Below are 14,554 nucleotides of genomic sequence, written 5' to 3' on the forward strand. Positions count from 1 at the left end.
TTCCGAATATTTAGAACACATAACCAAATTTACGCCTCCTCTACAATCACTCACAAGTCTCCCTCCCCCCTAAACCCGTTACCGAAATAGAATTGGACTTAAATCGTTTTAATCCAAGCCTTTTAACAACGGTATCGGTGATAAATGTAGTCTGACTACCCCCATCTAGTAGCGCACGAACTTCATGGTACTCCCCATATCTGTCCATGACACGTACTATAGCTGTTGCTAGTAGCACTGTCCGCCTATAGTTTTTATTTATGTTAGAGACAGATAAAGCTATATCATCATCCACTACTGACGCAGTTACCCCATGATGATCTTTAACAGGTCCCCCTACCCTAGCTGTGGTACAAGTAGCCTTTTCCCCACTAGTGTCCAATTTGTGTGCAACTACCCGATTTTCATTAGCACTTGGTGAACGTGGTCCACCACCCGATCGTGGAACCCCTGACACGTCCCCTGCTGTAACCACCGGCCGCAAATCAAAGTGGATAAGGTAGTGGTGTTTATTAGAATTGCATTTGTAACATGACCAACTCGATACGCACTGATCAATACTGTGCTTCCCTAAACACCTAAAACACAGCCGAAATTCTTTTACATGCTCCTTCCGCTGGTGTGGATTCAATGCTAAAAATTTCACACATTTTGATAAATGATGACTTCCTTGCTTACATAGCTTGCAAACCATCATTGGTTCACCTACAAACGTGGCATGGTGTGTCCGAGAATTCACAGAGCCACTTTTACTGCTTTGACCATCGCCACTAGACTCTAAGATCCTAACTTCCTTCTCCAAAAACTGAATCAAATCAGAAAAATCAGGCAATTCCTTATTAGATAACCTCGCTTCAAAACGTTTTTTTCAAACTAGAGTCAAGTTTTTGAAAATTTATATAGAATAAAAGATAAGACCACTCCGATACAGGGAAATTCATTTTTCTAACCCTTTTGTATTCACAACCAAAGTGTTAAGAAATTGTTTCAAAGAAGAATAATTATTGATAACCCTAGTCGTTGCCAACAAATTTTGTAACAATTTATCGGCTAATGCTCGTTTGTTACCATATTGTCTTTTCAACAAATCCAAAGCTATTGAATAATTGTCACCTGTGACGGACAAATGCTTAGTAAGACTCTTTGGCTCGTCATCAAGAGACCCCAGTAAGTAATATAATTTCTCAGTATCAGACAATTTTGGATCTTTACCAACCAATGATTCAAATAATTCCATAAAAGATGTAAATTCCTCTAATTTCCCGTTAAAGGTTTGTAACCGAACTTTTGGTAAAATGGCATGCTCGTTCTTTTTCCTATCTGTGGAAGAAGCAATGCCATATTCAGAAGACCGACAGCTGCCCTCAGGAAATAAATCTAAAAACTGCCGTTTCACATCATAATATTTTTGGTTATATACCATGTATTTTTGGGTAAACTCCTCTATTTCAAATTCATCCTCCAAGTTAGCTAGGTACTCCATATGACTAGAAGTGAATTCCGTGTAAATGTGTTCCAAATCGGCATATCTTATTTTGAATTCACTTCTTTCCCCTCCGAACCTAGCCCTGACTGTGAAATCTCGTGAAGCTTGTTTAAATTTAATAACGCTGTATCATACTTCACTTTCAAAAGTCTTAGTTGAATTTTAGGAGGCATTTTAAGGAAATTTAAAATTATTAAATATTAAAATAATAGAATACTCCCTCAGACAATTTGAGGCCCGCAATAAAATATCTATATTGTTATACAAAAGCAAGGAATACAAATACTTCAGGTGGATTTGAACCCGCGTCCAAGATCACACCACACTATGAAATTATACCGCACCAACCGCTAGACCGCTAAGCGACAAGAGAAAATCGCTTTTCAAATACTTTTCTGACATACAATTGTCAGACACGCAAATAAAAATGTCACCATAAAATAAATTATTATTTGCGTTTTATATTAATATAATCCCTAAAACCGCATAACCGCACAAAATATATGTATATTAGACCACTTACACAAATATTAATTCTTCCACAAAGAAACGTACACAGACTAGACCAAATCAATTTCGTTGTGAGTGTGCAATGTATCTTTTGGATAAAAACCAGTATATCCGGCTCGAAGGACCAAATGTTATGTAATAGATGGTAATACATAATTTTTTCTTCGGCCAACGTGCGGACTTCTCGATCCTGTGTGGTCTTATACATACATACTAATATATAATTAAATAAACTCACCCCCAAATTCCTTTTCTTTATGCATGTGCTCCCGGGAGCCCCTTTTGTTCCGATTTATAAATTATAATTCTCTTTGCCGACTCCGATAGTAGTTTTTTCTTCAATAAGTCATGTCATTCTTCTTTTTTAATATTATTTGACAGTTTCTTTTACCCCCACCGAAAAGATTTTATATTCGAATACATACTATATACCTAGTCTTGCCATAAATATTGTAATAAAGAAAAAAGAAAATTGTTAACTGCAAATAACATTTATTACTTTTACAGTGTGTCAGTTTAATACATAAATATAAAACAATTAAAAATATAAAAAGCTTATTCGAAGTGGTCTCCATTGGCTGCAATACAGTCCTTTAAACGATGAGGCCAGTTATCAATAGAAGCACGCACTCTTTCCATGGGAAAATTCTTCACTGCCAATCGTATAGATTGTTTTAGGGACTCCCAAATTATCATGGCGTTTAGAGCAAGCTGTACTCTCTAAAACTGACCACAAATCATAATCCAGCGGATTAAGATCGGGACTAGACGACGGCCAGTCTTCAGCTCTGATGAAGTCCGAAACGTTCGATTCCAACCAAGACTGCGTGGACCGAGCTTTATGACCCGGCGCCGAGTCTTGCTGGAAGGACCATACTTGGTTATTGAACATGGTGATGTTAAGGGGCTTAACTACCTTCTCAAGAATGGTATCTTGATACACTTGTGCCGATGTTTTGATACCTTTTTCACAAAAATATGGCTCAGTCACTCCTTCATAGCTAACACCCCACCAAACCATCACTGAAGTCGGATAATGTCCACGTTGCACTCTGTCGACTAATTGGGAAGCTTCCTTAGAGCTTTGAGCATAAATACGGTCATTTTGTTTGTTAAAATGTTGCTCAATTGTAAAAATTTTCTCATCCGTAAACAAAATTTTTCTGTGACCTCCCTTTGCGTACCGCTTCAGTAGTTGTTTCGATTTTACCACCCTATTCTTCTTTAAATTATCAGTTAAGAAATGGCCAGTGCGTCTCTTATAGGCTGCAAGTCCTAAGTCATCTTTTAAAATACGCGACATGGTTCTAGGTGCTATCTTCATTTCCCGAGATAAAATCTTTTGCTTTCGGACAGGATTTCTTCGAATTCTTTCCCTTACTGCTTTGACCACCTTTTTCGTACGAACACTACGTGGACGGCCAGATCTTTTTCTGTCACAAACAGAGGAGGTCTCATTGTACCTATTAATAGCCCGGTACACAAACATTTTACTAATACCAAGTGTATGGAGAGTTTTAAAATTGCATTTGGCTCCATACCTACTTTGTGTAATGCTATCACAGCGATTCGGTTCTCTTTATCACCCCACACCATTTTAATATCGCAAAATATTTTACAATGTATTGGCGCCAAAATGAGAAAACACAATGAACAATCGTATAAAAATGACAGATTCGAAATTCAAATGTAATATTTTTTTATAATTAAGTGTAACAGTATTTATGGCCAGACTAAGTATATATATTTATGTGTGTTGTGTTGTGTGTAAATTAATTTGGCCGAATCTGTCCGCGCTTCCAAATAATGAACTAATAAAAATTAAACAAAACAGATATAAGGCTCGAACTTGGTACAAATACATACCATTAAATATTCTATGGTATATAATAATAAAGCACAAAATATACGTGCAACCTCACGCTATATTTCGCAGCTACGATGTATTTACGATATTGATTCGGATTTATTCGTCACAGGTGCGACGCCAATTCTATATATGACATGAATACCAAACCTGTACATCTCAGAGCCATTTAAAGGTTGACGTTTTATAAGCAAATAAATTTGATGTATATATCGTGACCGAAAATTATTAGTCAGTGGAATTTATTCACGAAATTTAGATGCCAATTTTATATATTTTGCTGGATTGCTATTTGTCGTTATCACAGCAAGTATAAATTGATAATAATTATTATGATTAGTGTTAGGAACTGTTTCAAAACTTCTGAGTGTAAGTGAGGATGTATTACAATAATAATAAATGTAATTCCAATTGTAACTACTTGGACAAGCAAACATTGTAAATACATAATAATTTCTTAAATTAAATATAGGTAGATTCCACCGCAGTGAACCAACTACCCTAGTTTTTGGTGGTGAACGTAATGCATGTATTTTATTTATGGTAAATCCTAATGCATAATACTGAGTAAATACTACTCGTCTCTAAAATAAAATCCATATCATAGATGTCATTTTTGAACTTAGGGAACCGAAGTGCACGTGAGACCGTTCTGGACAACCATTAATTTTCGAGTGAAGTTGACAGTGTTACCCTTTTATTTTGTCGTTTTCGTATTATATAATGTCTAATGAGGAGAATTTATTTAAAAAAGGTAAATCCAGAAAATGCAATATGATAAAGTGTCAGCAACGAATCGCAAAACATTCCGTTTAAAAGCATTCTAGATAAATAAGAGACAATTTCAATCATAACATTGTTGAAAACGACAGATCGGTATACATAATACAAATATAAAGTACTTTATGAATTCATTACTCTAAAACTATCGGTGCAAGTTCCAAACTATCGAAATACAGCGCCAAGTTGAGATTGTGGCAATAAGATGAAGCCTGTATCGCGAGGTACTCTTGCCAAATAAACGTCTAGATAGAAGCCAAAAACTAAAACATACAGAATAAATAAACAACAATATTAAATTATATTTGATAATATCTATGTTTGTGTTAACCTATATTCGCATATTTCGAGGTCTTTATGCGATGAATAATGCGACAACAAACTTTGTTGTTAGAAACTAGATTTGTTATTTAACCACCTTCAAAAAAGGAGAATGTTATTTTTTTTTATTGCTTTGAAAGTCGAGATGAGCTTCCCGTTTATGTGATGGTAAGTGATACGACCGCCCATAAATAGCAGAAATACCATCCAACACCTTGAATTACAGGTATTGTTTGGTATTCCACTGCGCTCGCTATCCTGAGACAAGAGATGTTAAGACTTATTATGTCCAGTAGTTACATTGGCTACAATGTCCTTCAAACTGGAACACAACAGTGACTACACACTGTTGCTTGGCAGCAGAAATAGACATTGCGGTGGTACAGTCAGCAACAGAAGTCGTTGAACATAATTTGTTTCCAATATTTCCTAATCATTATCATTTACCATAACTTACTGATTACATTAAGTTCAAAATAACTTGTCATAATTGAACTACAAAAGTAGCTGAACGCAGTCAAACCATTGAATGTCAAATATTACTAGCGAATTCTTTTTATGATCTGTAATAAATACAAATGTGGCTAAAATTAGCACATTCTTTGTTTTATATAAGTACAAGCTTTTTTCCTATTCGTTAAATTGAACCCATCAAGCTTCAATACACCCATCTCGCGAAACGCAGCGCACCGCGTTTTTTACTATCAAAACATTGCCGAATAATTCAACAGTCCAGAATATCAATTAAATTGTTATTTTATAACATATGAGCTTTGGTTCGCTGCTCCGCCCGCGTGAAAAAGTTTTTCAAGGTCAAAAGTCATGCTATATATTTACCCGGGATAGAAAGTAGCCTATAGCACTCAGGAGTAATGTAGCTTTCTATTAGTGAAATATTTTCAAAATAAGTTAAGTAGTTCCTGAGTTTAGCGCATTCAAACAAACAAATTCTTCAGGTTAATATAATAGTACATATTGAAGTTAATAACCAGAATTATATATTTTTTAAGTATGGGCAAAACATTGTTTTTTTCTCTTTATTTGTTTAGAGGCTTTAAGTCTCTTAGGAGACTATGCCAGCCCCATAGTAAAAGATACAATAGTACAAATCATTTTAAATTAATTACAACTTAGTATATTACAGGACAGTTGCGTCAGATTGAGGCTCTGAGAGAATACTCTGGAAGATGCCAATGTCCTTAAGGTTTATGCTATGAGTTCTTCTCAGAGCCTCACGGACATCTCTAGATTTGACACATTCCAGCAACAAATGATATAATATATAAGTAAGTAATATTATAACATTAATAGGAATAGGTTAGTTACCTTTTAAACATCCTATTTTATAGAACACTGGTCGGTTTAAAAACCAAATGTGTAAATTCAAAATTATTCTGGCAGGAGATTCTCTTCGAAGGATGCAACGTAAACGTCAGTTTCTTTTTCATAATTTTTCAGCCAATCCTTTACTTTGGTGTCCATATTGAAATGATAACCTTAATCTGTACTCTTCTTTGGTAAGTGATTTATGGTCCGTTTCAGTGTTCAGGTGTTTTGTAAATTAGTATCTGTTCATCGACTTTTGTTGCTGATCGTACCTATCCAGGCGGACTCTCACATATAATAGACCTACCACTAGTATCAATTGTTATCAATTCGACGTGTATTTTTTGTACCTATATATCAACAGCATAAAATATTTTTGCAGATAAATAATTGTCGGAAATGGAATGACATTTTGCGGAAGTGAGAGAGATGTATGGGAAGGACTGAGAGGCAAGATGGCGATAAGTGCATAGTCAGAGGAGAAAGATATAATTTGTAACGACATAATTTAAGTTATTTTGCAAGAACATTAAAGATATTAATTAGACGGTGTTTTCCTCTCGACGATTTATCCTAAATAATTATACGGTTTACGTCACGCGGACATTCGTGGACAATTAGTACCAGGATTCTTCTATTTAAACAAGGGCTTACCAGGGCCGTAGCTGTGGGGGGGCATTATAGGGCAATGCCCTACCTTAAAATATTAATACCCTACCTTAATAATTAACTAAATTGTACATTACTACTCAATGAAAATATATGGAGCAGCGGGTTTTTTATTTTACGATTTGGAAGTTGGCCCCATAGTAAGAGTTATTCGTATTGATGGATGAAATAACTCTCTTTCGACATTTATGGGAATTTTGTTACAATCTGTATATTACCTTAACAATTACCTAAGTATAATTTTTTTTTTTGCTCACGTTCACGAGTCAAGGAAACCAAAAATCGATAGAGCAGATCGGATTTAGTAACATTTTTATTTCCGCCCTGCTTATAATAACAGCTGCCTTACCTTAAATTCAGTCTAGCTACGACCCTGGGGTTACTATATTGCGCAACTCGTTTAAATTTACCTTGTCATCACTATGTGCAGAAAAACAAAACCCGCATTCAACGTCATTATAAAAGTCCTCAATTACATAGCTTCGGTATCTATTACCATCATATTACTAATTCACATTAGCAAAAGACACGCATCGATAAGTACGATCAACATTTTCCGCCTTCAATCGACGTCATGACGGAAAAACGACATAATTCATACATATTCGAACGGCTATTGATGAATATTAATACATTAGCGGATTTCCGTGACCTTATGAATAATACTAAAATTATGTTAAGAAGTTGTGCGATACAAATTTGACCTAAATACGGGCTGTTAAAATATGTCAACAATTTGACACCGATTTATATTGTAGCAGTGCATAGACATGGAGCCGTTGTGATTGGCGAACATTGAGATACAACTTGAATTTAGTTGGCTGTGAGATAAACAAAGTCGAACAAACAGCAAGCTATCAGATAAACAAAGCTGAGAAACAGACTTTTTATGACAGCAATGCTGCGTACATAGATAAATTACGTCTATGAATAAGGAGGTAATTCGTCGGTTTACTACAAGAACTCACTTATGGCAAAAAATCATCAAGTACAGATTATAACGCCCTATCCCTATAAGTTCACTGGAACATAATATAATATTTAACATACTCACTTGATTTTAAGAATCAAAATATTCAAGAATATAATAGTGTTTTACTTTTTTTTAACATAATTATTTAAGATGATATAGGGAAAACAATATAACTAAAACTAAAAGTGGCTTAATTCATACATTTGTTTTTGTCAGTTAATGAGTTCTTGCAGTAAACCGACGAATTCACCTAAGGTTGGCAAAATTATAAGAATCGTATTGTATATTTTTGACTATATCCATAATGGCCAAAATCCATTCGAGTATTAAATTTGAGGTTCCCATTAGCACCATTTTACTTATAATACTTATCTATTGATAATATTTTGTATTTATTTTACACGTTTTGTTCTTTTTTCTAATTTTGTCTCTTTGAGAAATTCACAGACACTATTATGTGCAAGTATTATACATAACATATGTGTAGACAACCAATAAATATACAAATTGAACAACAAAGTCTGTGTACACTGAAAGAAAATTCGATTTCGCTATTATCTCTCGATCGTAATAGAATTAAACATTAAAAGGTTTCGAAAGCCATAATAATATTAATGAAGTTTACGTTGGTATCTATGGTTAAAAAGCTTCTACGATTTTCATACAAGAAACTGAGGACGAATTATTGTGGTAACTAATGAGCTTCTTATATACAGTACATCTTTGATAGGTATAAATACTATATTATATTAATTGTTTGACTCTCATTAGTATAGGAAGCCTGTACTCAGGAGTCAGCAATGTATTTATAATACAGGGCTAATATCTTTGTATTTATAGACAGAGTTACACTTTGTACTCTTATTAACCCTTATTATTTGTAACCCCTAACTTATGTTGTATAAACATGTATCATCACTTTGATCTATCATTTTTTATAATATCATGCAAATTAAAAAAAAAAACGTCTACAAGTGATTACCAGATATATTTTTGTAATTGTTTGCATTTTGAAATACGCTAAAACATGTATTGTGTAAACGGTTGTGAGGTCTAGAATTTCTCGCATCGTTACTTCGCACCGCCTGTGTTCAACAGCTTTATGCGACCTTTATCAAACGTCTCGTTCATCCAGTGCCAGACACATATTAGACTCTAGTGAAAGAAGCACAATAAAGGCAAAGGAGTGACACTAGAAACATGAATAGGTTTTTCATTGAGACCTTTTGAGAAAACTATGCGAGTGGGTTTAACTGGGATAAAATTTAACGAGGAGAGAAGTTGAGAAAAGGTGCTACTCTAATATTGCTTTCAAGTTTATTAAACCCCTCTCTTCTATCTTGTCATCCGCAATTAAATTAGTCAGTAATTTATGATAGATCTTAGACTTGAAAAGTCTGGTAGCGGAGGGATGCAGTCTGTTCTGCATAGTTTTTGCTCAATTTGGGCTTGAAAGGCCCACATTTATCAGAGAACGACAGTTAATTGATAGAGTTTCTGTACTACAAAAATTATAAATAATCCTGACCAAAAATATCGTTATGTTATCTAATTCTCTTTTTAGTACTATGTACCTACCTATTACACTATATAGTACAAAGATTCAATATAAATATTCATGCTATCCCCATTTCCTTATTGAAAGTTACATGTATACTTTGAATTCTACATGTCATATTCAGTGCCAATATTGTTCCATCTCCTCATTTCGGAAAAGCAGCTGAAGCAAACACTTATTTTACTTTCGAAACTGTATTGAAAGGTTTTTGTTGTATAGTATTATTCACTTCTAACCGCTTTCCTATCTTTATATATTATTAAATAAGAAATAGTTTACTTATACGTTATACTGGCGACACAGTGTGACGTATACGTACGGGTCATTTCATCCACGGTGACGCGCTCTTTGAGCGGGGGTGTTGCAGAGTGTCGCGAGGTAAGGGCTCATCCAATCACTTTTCTCGATGTATCCATCGTAGTATACGCATTTATGCTGCTCACGCACACTGTACTCGACTAGGGGAAGTAGGAGAGCGCATCTTTAATCGACTAAGTAAGTATTATACTAAGTAGGGGAAGGAGTAGGGCGCGTCTTCGTAGATGAAATTATCTATGCATATTTTAATTAGTATGTAAAATATGCTTATAATAGTAACGAGAATATATACCACGGATAGCGATCACCGAATAACAATACACCACAAGGTGTTAAAACCTACCATAGTGGCCCACGTAACTGCGTCGCGTTCCTGGATCAGCCTGCGTATATCCGATTCTAACAGGCCGGCATAATTGTGTCGACTGTCGAGGGGTAATCTCTCGTTCGTCCACATTATTTTGGACCTCACTACACTTACCATCGGGTGCAGTGAGGATACTTTTCCGTGCCGTATAAAAAAAATGTTATTAAATAGCTATCAGCTGGATTAAACGTACCGTCCAGTTAGAAGTTTCGAGATCGATGGAAATTTCAAAATTTTGTTAAGTCTACAACTGAATAAGCCTAGCCTAGCCTCCTTCACATAAATGTTACGTTTTTCGTTCATAGGAACGAAAGACGTAACCTTTATGTGAAGAAGGCCTACTATCTAGAAGTGAGGAAATTTAGACATTTACTTACATATGTCTCTTTCCTATTTTCACTTCAAAGTTCAAAATTTGAACAATGATAATTGGCATTGATAAAGATAATTTGGTCGAACACTATATATGTGAAAGCGTTTGTTTAATATGTAGCGTTGCTTGCGACAACATAAATGAGCTTTTTTCCTAAAAAAATACCCTTAAATCAATACACACAAAATCTAATTTAATTTATTATATGCAGAACTATGAACGCGTAAGAGGCGGAAACAATTAAATACGATCATCCAACTGCAACGTGGCATCTAACCGAGTTCAAATCTCATATTAATTACATTAACGCGTCTAAACTCGTGTGCACACGTACTAAACGAGACGTCAACAAAAACGCAAACCACTGGAGCTTCACTAAACGAATTAGAGAAAACCAAACCGAAATGAAATTCTTTAACAGGAAAGTACGCGTTTTCACAATGAGCCGAGTTAATTACGTGCCGTCATGACATCCGCACAAATTGTCACGCGTACACACCGACAAACTGAATAATATTAGATATACTTAACTTGGCTGTTTTTATGCTAAGTAATTGGACAATTTATCTGCTTACTGGATGGTACGTCACAACTGTGCATATTTAGCAATGCTAAAACTTTGAATTCCAAAGTCACGTGCTTACTGGTCACTTTTAAACCTTCGATATTAGGTCTCATAATGCCAGGTAATTACACTGGCTGAACGTCATTAGAACAAGACCAGGGCTGAAATAAGCAATAGATGTTACACTAATATTTAGAATAAATAAATGGGTTCTAGCGTATGCGAGATACATATATATATATATATATATATATATATATATATATATATCTATTTACCTGTATATATATATATATATATACAGGTAAGTATTTACCACCCAATGCTTTTTACTAATTCTTTGATGACGTGTTGGTAATAAATTGCCTAATAAACAATATTTTCATATAATTACAATATTTTTAAGAAATACGACTAAAACATTTGCTATTTAAATAATAAAAACACAAATTCAAAAGACAACGAAATACCTAAAAACTTTTACAGAAGAGAATTAATTAAAAGAAAAAGTATACAAAAGTTTTCTATTCCCCAAGAAACTTTATTCCTCCTTAAGGTTTTTTAAGTCATCAAAGTCGCTATTGCCCTGAGACTTTTAAGCAATAGATTTTCATGCTCTCTGCGCATTATTTTAATGATTAATGACCAGACTATTGTTCTGCGAATGTTTTTCAAAGGGTTTGGGTTTCCCTGTCGTATTGTTAAACAGCTATGTGATGTTAGGTCTTTTGAATATATTCATTTTGAGATTAATGGCTTCGCTTTCAACACCTATTTAAATAAATGATTCTCATGATTCTGTTGGACCTTTCCTCTAAAATATGATATAGTTATACCTCCATCTCAGTATAATAGCTGAAAAACAACTTGAGCGACATAGACATTCAAAAAAAATCCTACCACACCTACCAGTGTGCTCGGTTTGGACGCTTTTTAACCGACTTAAAAAAAGTTCTGTATTCGACCCGTATATATTCCATCTTGACCTATATGTAATGTATACTGGCGATATGTTCATAATCCTTATCTTTGCATATTTTAATAAACAGCTATTTACAATTTTTCTACTATGAAAAAAAAACGAAGATATCTAATATTAAAAATATCCATCTCAATATATATACAAAACTAATGTAGATTGTATAGAACAACATAATGTATAAAAAAATATTTGTACTTACTTTAAATTTAAATTCAAACTTAATAAAACATATTAAAATATGTATCAAAACAGTAACCAATGTACACAGAACCTAACGCCATAATTGCATGACGAATGCACCAGAGCATGCATCCAGCGAAGATTACATTAACAATCTGAGGATAGATCTTCGAATGGTATTTGTTTATGATTTATGGTTTTACATTTCTAGAATAATCGATATCAAATATTACCTAACATACTTAGCTATACCAGAGTTGAGTTTAATATTATAACTGGAATTTAATAGGTAGGAGTTATTTATAATTTATGTTACGCAATCAAGTAAATGTTAAAACATGTTATTATTTTTGTGAATGTTATTTCAAGAAACCATATTAATATCTATTACAAAGATGAACAAAAATTTAACGATGGTACTTGTTAGTTAGCTTACAAATCAGTAAATATATATATATTTTTGTGTCAAACACATCGATCATTTCATTTACTTTAATTTTTATGTGAAATCGTTAAATATAATGTAAATCATAGTAAAGAAAATTATTCTATAGAAAGATAATCTCACCTTTAGCAGTCCTGCTCTCGAACACTTCTACCTCCAACTTGTCGCTGCCGTCGCGGGGCTGCGAGATCCTAAACGTGAAGTCGTTCCAATCGAAACTGAAGGCGTGACTCTCTAGAAATCTCGTTAGCAGCCCCGGCTGGACCTCGCTTGCCTCGTTCCCAATGGCTCGATCGTCATCAGGTCGAATATCCTCACCGCTTTCTGCTGCCTCAAGCTCCTTATCATGTCCCTGGTTGCATGTTCTATGCACGTCGCGTTGTCACTACAGTCCAGTCGTACGACAGCCGCTGCGCTGCCGATCAGCAAGAACGCGACAAATGAAACTAGAGGAGTCATTTTGATCACAATGTCACTTGCACTGCACACGTCGTCAATCCATTTGGTCACGCCCGTACCACCCTCATCGGCAGTTGGTTCAATAATGAGACCGGGTGTGGCAGGTGGATGATTTTTATCCACGGTCACGCTGCACTGACCACTGCTTGATGTGTGTGCATTATTTTTTTCATCAACTCCATCGTGTTCCTTCATGCTACTTTTCTTTATAAATCGTCGTCGTAGGCGATACTGCCCCGTGAGTGGATAGAGTAAGGTGCACTATTGTGTGGATAGTATGGTAGAAAAACGAATCCGTTTCGCTTTACTCAATATGCCGTTTATTTAATAGGTCTGGCGCATTGATATTTTACTTTCATGTGTAGTGTTCGCAAAAAATATGTGTGACAGGTATGGTGGAATGCGAATTCCATGTTATAGTTAACTACTAAGTATCAAGACTATTGAAGGAATCTAGCTATTGCATGTAAGAGAAAATCGTTAAAGCTAAAATTATTGGGATTACTTCTATTTATTCTATTCTCTTAATACACGATAGTCAACAATTGTTATTGTGAGGTGTGAATAATCCAGCGACATGCGATAAATTCCTAGCTTTCGTATTATCCTCTGTTCAACAAAATTCAAATACGTAACATTAAGGATTCCATGTAGACAAATCAATCGATAGTTAACAGGAAGGTTATGGAATCTACAATCCAATATCTAAGTTAGGAAGTAATGATTGCAACTGCAGTTAATGTCGTTAACAAATATTATTTTTGTGTGTGAATATTCTGACTGTACAATTAAAAACTAAAACATGATTGTTCCATTATGATAGACTCACGCCAAATATTGTCTCTGTGATAATGTGCTATTTACTTTTTAATGAACTTCTTGCAAAGTCAGAACATTAGTCAGTGATACATTCTAAAAACACAAGACACACATCGCAGCTTAAGCACCGAAGGAGTATGCAGAGGTACATCCAGAGCACCCTCTTTGGCCATACGTCTTCCATCCCATGATAATGAGTCCCATGAGAGTGAGCCTATCGCCATTTCAGATACAAATTCTAGACTCCAGGCTGAAAATGGGCAAAAAAAAATCATCATCACTTTGGCCGATCCGGGTTTCGAACCTGGAACTTAAACCGGCTACGTACCGCGCAATACAACTACGCTATCGAGGCAGTCCAGTGATCGAAATATTATTAATTAATTTATGTACTGGGTGGATTATTGAGACGTAGGTTACTTTACCGCCGTTGTATGAAAACATTCTTATATGACTATCCTTAATTTTCTGAATACAAATTAACCTGAATTTACAGCATTTATAAGTAAAATCAGAACAAAGTGGGCTTTTTAAATATCGGTCCTCAAAATTACAA

The 14,554-nt window shown here is 34.8% G+C and overlaps 1 non-coding gene across 1 annotated transcript in view; it reads right to left on the reverse strand.

Annotated features, from left to right (window-relative positions):
• LOC115450375 overlaps positions 1-13,247 on the reverse strand; it is a 38,271-nt gene extending 25,024 nt beyond the window's left edge. The window contains exon 1 of the transcript XR_005112562.1: positions 12,844-13,247. This is a non-coding gene — a transcript (uncharacterized LOC115450375). The remainder of the gene's footprint in view (positions 1-12,843) is intronic.
• Between the last annotated feature and the right edge of the window lie 1,307 nt (positions 13,248-14,554).

This window comes from Manduca sexta, chromosome 18, assembly GCF_014839805.1.
Source record: "Manduca sexta isolate Smith_Timp_Sample1 chromosome 18, JHU_Msex_v1.0, whole genome shotgun sequence".
Classification (NCBI taxonomy): domain Eukaryota; kingdom Metazoa; phylum Arthropoda; class Insecta; order Lepidoptera; family Sphingidae; genus Manduca; species Manduca sexta.